The sequence below is a fragment of the Petaurus breviceps genome, unplaced genomic scaffold (assembly GCF_028583685.1).
Source record: "Petaurus breviceps papuanus isolate PSGF00001 unplaced genomic scaffold, PetGlider_PUasm1.0 90925, whole genome shotgun sequence".
Classification (NCBI taxonomy): domain Eukaryota; kingdom Metazoa; phylum Chordata; class Mammalia; order Diprotodontia; family Petauridae; genus Petaurus; species Petaurus breviceps.
In genome coordinates, this window is record NW_027187380.1 from 3597034 (window position 1) to 3612262 (window position 15229).

Here is a 15229-nt window from a genome sequence, read left to right on the forward strand (position 1 = left end):
GAAAGGTCAGGGATAGGCGGGTGTGCGTCTGAACGTGCGCAAGCACGTACGCTCAGGAACGTGCGACCAGGAGGATCCGACGGTTCGTTGTTCTCTTCAAGTCACGTGACCGGGAGAAGGCGCCGCGCTTTCCGTTGGAGTGGGTGGGGAGTTGAGGGGGAGGTACCCGTTAGGCCAAGGGCGTTAATCGCGTCCCCTACTAAGGGTTTCAGAAAGCTTCCTGTACACCCCCCAACCTGAATATCAGAGAGAAAATATGAGGGTTGGGCAATAAACAATATTTCCGTACAGAACTGGGCTGGGGAAGAACCCGCGGCCCTCAGGCCTGGTTCATAATTGTTTGGGGGCTTTAAATAGCTAAGGCCCAGAGTTAGATGGAGTGGCTTGGGGGGAGCGCTTTGTGGGGAGCGAAGAGGCTTCTCCCTCCTCCCTCCAGTGACCGCGGCACATGGCAGCAGCCTGCCCCCAGGGAGACATCCCTTCTAAGAATGTGGACCTGTCCGCTCTAGGTTGAGAAAGACATTTGTATAGAAAGACACAACGGACCCCTGCTGTAGAGAGGGGAGACGGCTGTGGAATCCCGATACCCCCAGACTCGGGCAGTAAAGAGTCTGGCGAGGGAGAGGAGCAGACCCTATGTCCTCCCAGCAGAAACACTGCACTGAGGGGTGGATCTTACGTATCCCAAGGAGAGAGAGGACTTCTAGGCTCTGGAGTTCTGAGTTACTTTGTGCACGTGTGTACCATTGTACTATTAAGTGTATGCCAACTCTAATATTTGATATTGTGGAAGAGTATACTCTTAATTTTATGGGGAGCAATGTTTTGTAATTTGGTTTTGCTGTGTCATCTTAGTAAATGTCTTTGCTAAGAACTAATTTTGACTGATGGTTGATTGTTAACCACTGGTGGGGACTTGCAAGCTTATTAGGAGTGAGTACCTACTGGATACCCTCCTAGAACTTCTTCATAGCAGCTGTTTTCTGAGGACCCAACCCATGAGTGTACGTTACTGTAAGTTGAGGGTGCAGCCAAGAATGCATGTTACATATGTATTTGGTAGAAAAGAATTATTCATTTAATAATTCCTCCTCAAAGTAAAGAAGTATAACACTTGCTGTTACACAATTCTAGAGAGCAAACCCAACATCTTATACACATAAGAAAGGAATATAGACCTTCAGAGACCAGACATGAAAAATATTACAGAAGCTAAAAAGTTATGTGTTTGAGAGATGGCTGTCTTCTTCCCTCTCTACCATGCCACATTGCTTCTTGTAGGTAATGTGTATAAAATAAACTTTTTATTTCAGGTAAAAGACTGATATATGTGGTTGCATGTATTTATGTGAATCAAGACATGACCCATGCCATTTTACCATTTTTACGTATTTCAAAGTCCTGTGGCGACAGGTAAGTGACAAAGTAGCAGGTGCAGATACACTGGTAACTGTAGTTACAGCAGTGCACATAGGTGACCCAGGCCATAGGAACCTCTTCTCACAGGAAGCAGCAGTAGGATTTGGCAGCCCCCTGGGTGTCTGAGCAACTGATTTAGGACCACACTTTTTTAACTTCTGGTGTGAGGAAGGGGCTAGAAAAGGTACTCTGAAAATTGTCTGTTTTACCCAGCTCTGCCCTGATTACTGTGGCAGATGGGGATCCTAGTTTGTGGTCAAAAAGACCTAAAAGAGAACAGCTTTTGTTTTGAGAAAACTTACCAGCTGTCACATATGCACAAATTTAGAGACTACCACTCTTCAATTGTTCATATGAACTATTTGTGCCTGACCCATGCTAAAGTGTTCTTTGAGATCAAAGTACAATAGCCATTTATGTGGATAAACATATAGAGGTTTATGAAAGGGATTAGGTGATCACTTGTCTAGGTAACATCTGAGGTCCCTTCCAGCCTTGAAATTTTGTTGCCTCTGGTCCAAGTTTTATTGGGTTTGGCAAACAAATGACTATTACATGCAAGGCACTGCATTCCCAGCTTAGTGCTGGAAAATCAATGTTTACTATGACTACATATCTTTTCTACTACTTTTCCATGCTGCTAAACACAAATGGAAGAAATCATAAAATGTTGTTGCCTGGGTCTGCTATTAATTTATGTTATCTTGTCTCAACTGAGCCCTTACTGCTGTATGCCAATCTTTTTATTCTTCCTAATGAACTCTGTCACAGTCTTGAGAGTCTTTTCCAAATTATATCTTCTCTCCTCAAGCTGCCCATACCAACACCTTCCCTGTTCTCTTAGCAGGCCTTATCTAACACTTAACCAAAAAAAAAATCAAGGATACCTTTCATTAACTCTTTTTTGCCTATATTCCATACTTCAAATCACCTCAACATCGTCCTTATTTCAATCTTCCTTTGCTCCAGTCCCAGGTGAGAAGGTGCCCCTTTGTGGAGAGTGGAAGATGAAATAACTGAGGAAACAAAGTCTCGAGCTTCTGAGCATTTAGATTTATTAAGCAGTGCATGCCACTTGCCTAACAAATTGGGACCAGTTGCCTTCTTCAGTTTTGGTACTGGACACATATTTATACATTAAATACAATCAAATGAGACTAATTAATTGAAAGGAAACAACTAGGGTGTAACATTAGGTAATCTGACTACTAATTGAAGGAAAGATCATGGAATTTCCAGGTTGGGAGGAGGAGAGCAAACAGGTGGAATTCCCTGAAATAAAAAAAAGAAATGTTCCATTCCCCCCACATATCTGAAAAATCAAAGGAACATGGAAACAATAATCAAACTGTATGGGGCTAGTTTTCAGAAAAGACACATGGGTTGCTTGAGATGGATAATTGTGAGAAAACTTCTTGCATCAGTTTTTGGATCTGATTACATTTCTGGTCAGCATAACCTAGTCCTTAAGGGTCTCTAAACAGCAAGTAGAGGTGGTCTGACTTCCCAGGTATGCAGGGCTAGGTTCAAATAATGCAGTAGAGTTTTCTTCTAATTCCTGCAACTGAATAAAGTTTTCTGCAAGACAGGATTTGGAATAGGCCAATAACTGAATAGAAAGGGAACTGAGCTAGTTCCAGAATTGATTTACAAGATGGACTCAGTGTGGTTCACTCAGTTCCCATAATTAACCACTTACTGTCCTTAACCACTCAGTTCCTTCGATTTCCCTCTTTTCATTCATAGGGGAATGGCAGCCCAAATCCATAAGGTTTTTCATATATTCATAATCAGAATTACATAATTCAGGTTGCAGATCATGCTAATTAGAGGCCTTACAATGGACTAATTTTTGAGGAGATTCACATTTCACCAGGGTAGGTAATCATGAAAACTTAAAATATAAATACCACAAAACAAAAGGCTAAAGCAATATAGTAATGATCATCAATGTTAACTAAAATCAAGTCTCCTGGTATCCTAGTAACCCACTCCCAACATCTGATTAATCAGCACATTTTGAGTACCAGATGGCTCTTGTCTTAAGCATTCTGGAATAGGCCTCATTCTCAGGGGCAGCTCTAAAGGACACTCAACTTCTTTGGTTCCAAATCACTTTTAAAAGTTCCTAGATAATTTTGATAAAATCTGGCAGTAACAAGACTTAATACATTTTAGTACAATCTCTTAAATTTGGTTTTCTGCTCCTGAAACTTCAGGGAATTTCAATTTTTATGTACCACTTGCAATTTTTAATTTGCACCTCATATAAGAAGCTTAAAAATTTATGAGGGTCTTACTTTTCTTTTTGCACTTAATAGTATTTTATTTTTTCCAATTACATGTAAAGATAGTTTTCAACATTTATTTTTGTAAGATTTTGAGTTCCAAATTTTTCTCTTTCCCTCCCTTCCCTCCCCCTTCTCCAAGACAGCAAGCCACGATATAGATTATACTTGTACAATCATGTTAAACATATTTCCACATTAGTCATGTTGTGAATGAAGAATCAGAACAAAATGGAAAAACCATGAGAAAGAAAAAACAAACAAACAAACAAACAAAAAAAACTAACCCTGAAAATAGTATACTTCAATCTGCATTCAGATTCCATAGTTCTTTCTCTGGATGTGGATCGCATTTTCCATCATGAATCTTTTGAGTTTGTCTTGGATTGCTGAGAAGAGCTAAGTCTATAATAGTTGGATCATCACACAATGTTGTTGCTGTGCACAATGTTCTCCTGGTTCTGCTCACTTCACTCAGCATCATTTCCTGGCATAGGACACTCCATGCTTTTTGCATTGGCTTTCTCCCATGCCTGGAATACCCTCTGTCTTCACCTCTACCTTTTAGCTTTCTTGGCTTTCTTAAAATTTCAACTCAAAACCTATCTTCTGGTTCCTCCAACCTTTCCCTTAGAGATTAATTTATGACTTTTGTATGTATCGTGTATGCAACTAGTAATTTACACATTGTATCCTGTATGCACCTAGCAATTTACACATTGTCTCTCCCATTATAATGCAACCTTTCTGAGGGCAAAGACTATTTTTAACCTTTCTTTGTGTCCCCGGCTATTAGCACAGTGCCAGATACATGGTAAGCTCTTAATACATTCCTCTTAACTGACTCTGTGCTCCTGACAAATTGACCTGCTTGTTACATTTAGCATTCCATTTCCCTTCTTGTTTTTGCATAATCTGTCATACACATATACACGATATATATATTGTGATATATATATGTGTATACATTTGTATGTGTATATATCTGTGTGCATGCATGTATGTACACACATCCCTCCTAGTAAGCTCCTTAAGGGAAGGAACTGTTCCACTTTTGTATTTGCATCACCAGCACTTCATTATTATTTTTCACTGATGTTAACAACCATTAGCTAAAGTACTTCTACATATACAGTAGAAAAAGATGACAAAAAAGTATTCTACATGAAACTGCAAGTCTCTATCTTGTAGAGCTTACTTTTAAGTATATAATAAATTCAACATGCAATTTTAAAGCTGTTTTTATTGTTATTCCTTCTGAACTTCCTTCTGTTCTTCTATACACTGTAAAAAGTGATTGAATGACCCTCTTTTCCTTTTTCTCTCTTGTTTCATTTTCTTTCTTTTTTTTTTTCTGTAATCCTATGCCTTGCTTAATTTTTCCTACCAACTTCTTTCCTCCCCAGTGGAAAAGGAAACAAAAAACCCAACCCAACCCTTCATAACCAATGTGCATAATCAAAACAAACTCCCACATGGACTCTGTCAGACATGCATATGTCATCCCATGTCTTCCATTAGATGGTAAGCTCACTAAGATCTTGCCTTTCTTTTTTATCTCCAGTTTAGCACAGTGCAAGGAGCATAGTAAATGCTTAATAAAATTTAGTTGATTGACTGACAGCTCTATCAGGAGGTGAGGTAGCATCATTGAATTCTTCTGAAATCCTAGTAAGACACTGAATTGTTCAGAATTCTTACATCTTTAAAAATTGTTTGTCTTTACAGTGCTTTTGTATGAATCATTCTCCTGGTTTTGCTTACTTTACTCTTTATCAGTTCATACAGGTCTTTCCAGGTTTTTCAGAAGCTATCTGTCTCTCTAAAATTTCTTACCATGCAATAATTTGTTTATCCTTTTCCCAAATGATGGGCTCCCCTTTACCTTCCAGATCTTTGCTATAAAAAAGAGTTGCTATAGGTATTTTTGTACATTTTTGTCCCTTCTTTTTTTTGAGCTTTTTTGGGGGTATAAACCCAGCAGTGCTATTGTTTGGGTGATTATTTAATATGGACAGTTTAGTGGCTTTTTAGACATAATTCTAACTTTATACTTATAAGTCATCAATTTTAAGCATATCTTTTGTGGTAGAAGGAATAAATAACTATTCTATAGCTGTGTGCTACTTTGTACAGTGAGTAATTTTCTTAGGGGGATCCTATTAATCCTTTTTAAGGAAGACCCTAGATATGAGCCATATCTAAGTATGGTTATGGAGATGTTCCTTACAATTCCAGGGTAGGGGCATAACTGCCAGAGACAGCAAAGAAAGCCTGAATACCCTCTCTTTGTAGATGGACAGTGTCAAGACTGAACTTCATATAAATGAGTCCAGAACTATGACCCTTTTGTGGGAAGGGACCCCCATATAATAGTAGTAATAATAAGAACTGGCACTATTTTCAGAAGAGATGTATTATGATGTTATTGCTATTGATCATCTTGCCTTGTAATAATATTTCAGTGATTAGAGGATTGAGTGATGTGAGTGTGGACATTCCTTCTATCTACTAACCCGAATTGCAACCCATGGGACTTGACATAAGGTCTTTAAGAGTTTTTATAGCTGTTGTTATGGCATGGTTCAGTATTACTAAGACTCAACTTTGCTAGGGGTGGTTTTCATATGACAGACATGCAAGGCATACCAAAGATCTATTACTGTCAAAAGAATAATAATGATGAATTATAGTTCACAAAAACAAAGATTTCTTGTCAACTAGCCTGGTGTTCTAGCTCCCATCTTGAAGAATGAGTTCAGTACTGCTAGGGCCCTCCATAAGGGAAAAAAATCCTGGTGCCCTCTCATTTCCTTTCCCCCTCTTCCTCAGAGGTCCATCAAACTCCTGGTGGGCTAGGAGCAGATTTTTCCCTTCCCACATTGGACTTCCAGTGCTGGACTTCTCTCTTTACCCTCTCCCTACAAAAAGTTACTATGTATTTCTTTCTACAGGAACTTGCTCTCAGCTGTTACTTGGAAGAATCTGATAAACATTCATATTAAGTTTTTATTAAATGATGCATTCACCTTTACATCCTATAATTAATTATTTTTTGTATATCCATCATATCTACATTTGTGGAACCTCTGTTTTAACTATATCACAGACTACTAATACTATTATAGTAGCTTTAAGAGCTCAAATGGAATGTTGAGAAAAGCAGTTCATGCTGATCATTTAAGAGAGTCACTTTAGGAAATAATTTAATGTGATTTTTCCCATTGTAATCACAGAGAAAGATGTGTGTTTTATCTGTGATTCCTGAAGATATATGAGGAATCAATAAATAAGATAGGAACAAGTTGAGGAAAAACTTCCTGTTGAAGCTATTTTAACAAAGGTGCTATGAACTTTATAAAGAGAATTCCATGAAGAATCTCTGAGGTACTTAAAAATACATTGTAGTTTTTTTAAAAACTTTCTATAATTTCTGAGAAGATAACGAAAAAGATAAATCTTGAGGAGAAATATTAAGAAGTTGCTTAAGGAACTTTAAATCACTATCTGGAGTGAACTGAATTGAGTAAGACTGAGTTTCCAGACAAGTAGAGAAAACTCAACCACTGTTATATTGAATATGTGGAGTAACTTGGGCTTTGATTTGGGTCATAGCCAAAATGTAAACACTTACATACATCTTTATGTTTATTATTGCTTTCATCCCTTAATAAATTACTATGACTGACTATATTCAGCAATTTAAAAATTTTATAGATAAATAAGAGTGATTATTATTAGGAAAAGTTTCTCCTTTTCATTACATAGTTAATATCTAATGAACTAGAGTGGAAGCTCTAGCTAATTAATTAGTGAAAAAAGATCTCAGGTTTATTTGTGAAAAATAAGTTATCATTACAAACCCCTATACTGATAGGAAGATAAAATTAAATATAAGCAATGAGTCAAGTGTAAGGTCTAGGTTGAGTAGCAAAAGAGAGTGAAGTGAGTGCCTCAGATTCATCACTACAACCATAGAATTAGATGGTTCATTTTGGGGAGTAGTGGGAAATAGAGATTAAAAGGTGGGTTGATGTTAGCTTGAGGAGAACCTTCAGTGTTAGACTAAGGAGTTTGGTCATCATGTTCTAGACAATGGGAAGTCAATGAAGGTTTTAAAGCAGGGCGATGGTATGATGAAAGTATAAGTAAGTGAGACTAATAAGATTAATTGGGTGAAAGTATGTAGGATGAATTAAAAAGACTTGATGTAGGAAGATGCATAAGTGGCTCTTGTAATTGTAAACAAATTGATAAGTACTTGAACTAATGGTGATAACCCTGAGAATAGAAAGGAGTAAATAAATACCAGGAACATTGGTGTAGAAAGAATCAACTGGATTTATACTGATTAGATATAAAGGGGGGTGGTGGTGAGGGTAGGAGAAGAGGGAAGAATAAATGATGACCTGTAATGGCAAGCAGAGAAGTAGTTAACACCTTGTTTCAGCTATTTAATTATTTAGCACCTTGTTTCAGTTTAAGCTTTGCCTATGAGTATATCAAGTCTTTTGTTAAGAAATAGAACTTGTGAACCCCCTGTTGCTGATGCAATAGGAAGGGGCAGAACAGGGAGGAGCTTAATGACAATATATAAAGAGAAGCCCAGGCTGGGAGAGAGCAGAATTGAGAAGAGGAACTTTGTGGTGGCCAGGCACTCTGTCTTTTCTGTCTGTGTTGATTTTTGTTTGTGATACTTTGTACAGAAACCCTGAGACCTCACTGGAAGTCCTGAAAGAGGATTTTCTTGTTGTCTGTTTACAGAAGTCCTGCAAGAGGGTTTCAGAGGTCCTATACTGAGATTTGTGTTGTGTTCTCAGACCCAGTTTGTGGGTTTGTGTTGAGTTCTCAGATCTTGTTGGTGGGTCTGTGTTGATTTCACAGGCAGAAAGTGAATCAGAGATGGTGTCAGCAATGTGTATGAATGTTATTGTGGCTTTGTTAAGCTTTGTCTTCCCTGGAACAGAAACTGTGAAGGACTTGAGGTGGACTGGACACTGTGAGCTTCAGTATGGAACAGGAAATGGACAAGGAGCTGGACGAGGAGTTGGGAGCTGCCTGCCTTTGAACTCAGGTGACAGTTGGGTGGATTTGGTCAGGAGCTGGGACCATGGAAGAGAGAGAATCTGAGAGCCAGCCTTGAATCAAGATGAAAAGACCACCCCTTGAGTATTTAATGCAGACTGAGAAGATCATGATTTACTGTGGCCTAGGGGTGGGAGGACTTTGACCTTTGTACTTTGTGTTCCTAAAGGAGGTTTGCTTCTTAAGGATGATTGAGTTAAGGACTTACTAAATGATTGTATTTTATTTAAAACTATGTGTCCACTTTGGTAAAAATTATGTGGCCACTTTAGTGATAACTTGTTATGCTATAACATTCTGAATGTTGTACTTTGATTTCTGTCAATGTCTGGTCTTAGTTTATTACTGAATAAATAGAGAGTTCACTGTACTATGTAATCAGAACCTTGAAGCTGTTTACAGCAGCAGTCCTTTGGAAAGCTGCTCATGCTTGGCTTTACATGACCTCAATAAGAAAATAATTACTGGGCACTTACTATACTTATAATGTATCACAAACATAGTTTGTGGCATAGTGGAAAGACTATGAAGTCTTTCTATGAAGTGGAAAGTCTAGAAGTCCCAAGATTTGACTTCTAGTTCTTCTCTTTCATTCACTCACCTTAAGTAAGGTGTTTAATCAAAGGTGCTTACCCTGAAGTGCCATTTCCTGTCTTATACCCCACCCCATTTATGGTTTCTAATTTTTCAAGATTTAGCATCTTGGACAGATGGGGTGTGACCCCTAACTTAGAGAAAGACCCTTTTTCCATTTTGCTACTTTTGCCTTTTTTGTACATTTTAATGTATCGTCTTAATTCCAGACTGTTTAGTGTGGCAAGAAATTATCAGTGCCACAATTTGATGTTCCTGCTTTTGCTGTAATAACAATTTTGTAATCCCTCCCTCCTCTCTTCTCCACATTTCCCTGCCCACCATGTGGTTGTTGTGGTTGTGGTTGTTGTGTGGTTTGTCCTTCCTTCTTTTTTTTCCTTCTCTTTTTTAATTTTTTAGTTTACATCATTCATTTCCACAAGATTTTGAGTTACAAATTTTCTCCTCAATTTTCCCTACCCACTACCCCAAAACAGTGTTCCCACTTAATATCCCCTCCCCCAATCTGCTCTCTCCCATATCTTCCCCCATTCTTCCTTCAACTTTCCAGTAGGGCATGGTGGATCTCTATGTCCCAGTTGCATTTCCCAGTTACATGTAAAATATTAATAACAATACGCATATATATTTAAACATTTGATTTTAAAACTTTGGATTCCAGATTCTTTCCCTTCTTCCCTTGTCACCCACCTTCACTGGGAAGATAAGCAATTCAATATAGGTTGTACGTGAGTAGCTACACAAAATATTTCCACAGTGGATATATTGTGAAAGACTGACTATATTTCCCTCTATCCTATCCCACCCCCCACTTGTTCTATTCTCTACTTTGATCCTTTCCCTTTTCAAAAGTGGGTGCTTCCAACTTTCCTCACCCCTAGCTTGCTTCCCTTCCATTATTGCCCATCTCTTCCCCTTCACCTCTACTCTCCTGTAGGGTGAGATACCCTATTTAGTGTGTATGTCATTCCCTCCCTAAGCCAAATTCAATGAGAGTAAGGTTGACCTATTCCCTTTTGCCTTCCTGTTCTTCCCCTCCATTGTAACAACTTTCCCTTGCCTCTTCTATATGAGATAATTTACCCCATTCTATCTCTCCCCATATCCTCTCATTATATTCCTGTCTCACCTCTTAATTTTACTTTTTAGAATCATCCCTTCCTATTCAATTGGTCCTGTTCCCTCTGTCTATGTATACATGTAGACATATATATACACACTCACATATTTATTCATCCATATACCCTCCTATATAGACATATATGTATATATACATATATACACACATATATATATACATATATACATTTCTATTCCCTTCAACTGTTCTCATACTGAGAAACGTTTCATAAGTTACAGTTATCATTTTTCGATGTAGAAATATAAGTAGTTCAACTTTGATAAGTTCCTTATAATTTTTTTTTCCCTATTTACCTTCTCAAGCTTCTCTTGCTTCTTGTATCTGAATGTCATATTTTCTATTCAACTCTGGTTTTTTTTTTCATCAAGAATGCTTGAAAGGGGGCAGCTAGGTAGTACATCGAGTAAGAACACCAGCCCCAGAGTCAGGATGACCTGGGGATCGAATCCTGGGCTCAGACACTTAGCACCCACCCAGAAACACCTGGTTGTGTAACCTTGAGCAAGTTACTTAACCTCAATTGCTTTAAAAAAAAAAAGAATGCTTGAAAGTCCTCTATTCCAACTGAATGACCATATTTTCCCCTGAAACATGATACTCAGTTTTGCTGGGTAGGTGATTCTTGGTTTTAATCCCAGTTCCTTTGACCTCTGGAATATCATATTTCAAGCCCTATGATCCCTCATTGTAGAAGATGCCAGGTCCTGAGTTATCCTGATTGTGTTTCTACAATATTGAAATTGTTTCTTCCTGGCTGCTTGTAATATTTTCTCCTTGATCTGGGAACTCTGGAACCTGGCTATAATATTCCTAGGAGTTTTCTTTTTGGGATCTTTTTCAGGAGGTGATTGGTGGACTCTTTCAACTTCTATTTTGCCCTCTGGTTCTAAAACATCATAGCAATTTTCCTTGAAAATTTCTTGGAGGATGATTTATAGGTTCTTTTTTTTTATCATGGCTTTCAGGTAGTCCAATAATTTTTAAATTATCTCTCCTGGATCTATTTTCCAGGTCGGTGGTTTTTCCAATGAGATGGAGCAATGTCTTTGAGTCTCCATTGAAAGCAGAACTTCACAAAGAATTGGAAATTGAGTAGATGCCCATAAATTTAGTGGAATATTGCAATAAGAAATGGTTAATATGAAGACTACGGAGAAGATACCTGAACTGATTCAGAGTGATGTAAATAAAACCTGAAAAATATTATCTATTAGAACAATGCAAATGAAAAGTACCCCAGCTGAGTCCCAAAAAACCCTGAAATTGAATGATGTATAACTATAATTACCAACTTTGGCTCCAAAAAATCAACAAGAAAATGGATCTCCCTTCCATCTTTGCAAAGGTGGAGCACTATGGTTAAAGAGCATTTTGCATGATGTCAGATTTGGTTTATGTGTTGGTTAGTTTTTCTGAACTGCAGTTTTTCCCCTCACTTGTTAAATGAGGAATGGTCCTAAGAGAAGTGCAAATCTTTTACCTGGTACCTTGCAAATTGATAAAAATTATAAAACTTAAGAATAGTCAGTATTGGAGGGGTAATGGGAAGACAGGCTCACCAGTACCTTGTTAGTAGAGTTATGAATCAGTACAACCATTTTGGAAAGTAATTTGGAGTTATACAAATAAAGTGGCTAAAATGTCTATATCCTGGGGTGGCTAGGTGGTGCAGTGAATAGAGCACCGGCCCTGGAGTCAGGAGGACCTGAGTTCAAATCCGGCCTCAGACACTTAACACAAAAACTAGCCGTGTGACCCTGGGCAAGTCACTTAACCCAAATTGCCCTCCAAAAAAAAGCAAAAAAAATAAATAAATAAAATGTCTATATCCTTTGATCAAGAGTTTCCTCTAGTAGTCTTATACCCCAAGGAAGTTATTGATGAGAAAAACATCCCCATATATACCAAAATATTTATATTTGTGATAGCAAAGAATTAGAAATTAAGTAGATGCCTATCAACTGGAGAATGGCTAAAGAAATTGTGGTACATAAATGTAATGGAATATTACTGTGCTCTAAGAAATGACAAATAAGATATAGAAAAGCCTAGAAAGATCTATATGACCTAATGCAGAGTAATGTAAGCAGAGTCAAATAAGCAATATGTATGATGACTACAACAATGTAAATGGAAAGAACTGCATAAAAAATCAAAAGTCAATGTTTCAAAATTATTTTTAAAAAACAAGCATTAGTCAAAAGAAGAAATATGAAAAGACACCCCGATAGCACTTCTTTGCAGAGGTGGAAGATTCACAAGTGGTTGTATATTGCACATATTTTCAAACTTTTTTCAATATACTGATCAACTATGCTGATTAAAAATCATTTTAAAAAACAATAAATAAAAATAAAGTCAAGATAAATAAAATAATAAATGTTATTATACTATCAAATAAAGTTGTTGAATAAAAAATAAAAATGATTAAAATCCATTTTTGTAGAGGAAAGGGGAAGGTTACTGGGTAAATTTAAAAAAGGAAATCAATTTTTTTTTTTTTTACAAAGAAAAACAAGGAATGGTTCTCTGGTTTGGAAAGAGGGGAGGGGTTTACTTGTAAATGAAGGTGACATAAAAACAAAAGATAGTAAAAATAAGATTTTCTTTTAGTTGTAAAGAAAGGACGTCAATAAAGGCCAGAAATGGAAAATGGCAATAACTTTTATGGCCCTTTTACATACTCTTTTATCAACAGGTCCTTGTTACATATCACAGCTGCCATACTAACCATGCTGCCCTGAGAAACCTCTTTCTCAGTCTTCCAGATGGATAGTTAAGAATCTGTTTTGAGTTCCCTGTGAGGGAATTGAGAGGATTAGAACAGCAAGTGGTTAATCGTGGGAATTGAGTGAATCATACTGACTCCATATTGTAACTCGATTCTGGAGCTAGCTCAGTTCCCTTTCTATTCAATTATGGATTTAGTCCTTGTAAGAAAACTTTGTTCAATTGTGGGAATTGGGAGAAAACCTTATAATATTATTTTGGAAGATGGACCACCTCTACCTGCTGTTTAGAGACCCTGAACTAAGGACCTAGGTTATGCTGACCAGAAACCCATCAGACCTAAAAATTGATGCAAGGAGTTTTCTCATAATTATACATCTCAAGCAACCCGTGTATTTTATCTGAAAACTGACCCTATCCAGGTTAATTGATTATCATTTCCATGTTATTTTGATTGTATACAGACCTGTTCCGGAATGGGATATCTCTTTTTCTGATTTCAGGGAACTGCACCTGTTTGCTTTCCTGCTCCCAACTCGGAAAGTCCCTAATCTTTCCTTCAGTCAGAAATCAGATTACCTAATGTTGTATTGTTTCCTTTTAATTAATTGGTCTTACTTGATTAGTTGTTTTTAATGTTTAAAACTCATTATCCCCCTGTATTTGGGGTTTTAGGCCTAAGCTTAGGAGTTCTGGTCCTGGTTTGTTGAGCAGTTGGCATGCATTGCTTAATAAATCAAAATGCTCGGTTTCTTTGGTCATTTTTCACCTGCCACACTAAAAAAAGGTGGCAAGACATCTCCACTAGTATAATTTTCTGTGAGATGAAATAAAGGCTGTCCCAAATCCAGTTTGCATTTGCTACTTTAAATGCTTGTATATGATCTGAGGACCTTGCTACCATCATTGTAAGGACACTGAGATATGAATTCTAACATTAGTATATTGGAGATTTTTCTATATTAATTCCAAGTGGGGGCAACAAGCCAAAGAGAGAAAATGACCATCATTGTGTCAGTTCCTATGATCCAATACTGGGGAACCATGGACCATGAGCTGTGAATACACATTTGTGTGTATGTATGTATGTGTGTAATTTACTTATCTGTGTTCATGTTTCTCCCAAGTGTAATATATGCTTCAGAAAGCAGGGCCTATTTTGTTTCTGTCTTTGTATTTACAATGTTTAGCATAGTACCTGGCTCCCAATGAGTGTTCAGTATTGTTGAATTGAATTGACTTGCATGGGACTTTATTAGTCAGCTATAATCACAAAAAACCCTCCACTCCTTCCCCTCACTGAAGACAGTACACATTTCCCACCAACATTTGAATTAATCCATTTCTAGTTTCTCTAAACTAGTGGAGAATCCTGACTCTTTCAGATTGTCTTTAGTCCCTTCCCTCAACTCCCCACTTCTATTTGACTTTAGGAATAATTCCTTGGGTAGAATGATATCCTGAGTAACCAAGATGTGTTTCATCATCTGTTCATCTAGTTCTCAAGCTTCCCCTGCTTTTGACTGATGCCACTGATTTACTTTGATTTACTCATTTTATCCTTATCTTTCCTTGCTGATTCAAGAGTTTGGCTTCAGGCCCAGAGCTGCTGAAGAAAGTGGATTCTTGGTTAGCCCAAAGATTTGGGAATACAGAGAATTGTTTGATTAATTTCTTGGTCCATTGCCTTGTGGGAGCTGGGATCAGCTCAATTTTCTCTCTGATGCTTGTAGATTTTACTGTGAAATGGGAACCTGATATAAATCCCCTTCCTTTCTAGACTAGGTGGGAAAAACACCAATGTATATTCAATATCACTTAACTCCTAACTGCCAGAATTATTTTAAATGGATTCAAACAAAGGTGTTTATGTTCTTTCCGTGATTGATTTTGGCCTCAGAATTTATTCCAGTCTCATTAACATCTGGAAGACAGATTCAAACTGATCTGTTAACAGTCTCATGGCTGTTCA

At 37.5% G+C, this 15229-nt stretch overlaps 1 long non-coding RNA gene across 1 annotated transcript; it reads left to right on the plus strand.

The window, feature by feature from the left end:
• The first annotated feature begins 83 nt into the window (after positions 1–83).
• On the plus strand, positions 84–12040 carry LOC138152387 (uncharacterized). The gene is made up of 2 exons (XR_011166093.1): positions 84–1413; positions 11539–12040. It is a non-coding gene; the product is annotated as an uncharacterized lncRNA (long non-coding RNA).
• The last annotated feature ends 3189 nt before the right edge of the window (positions 12041–15229 follow it).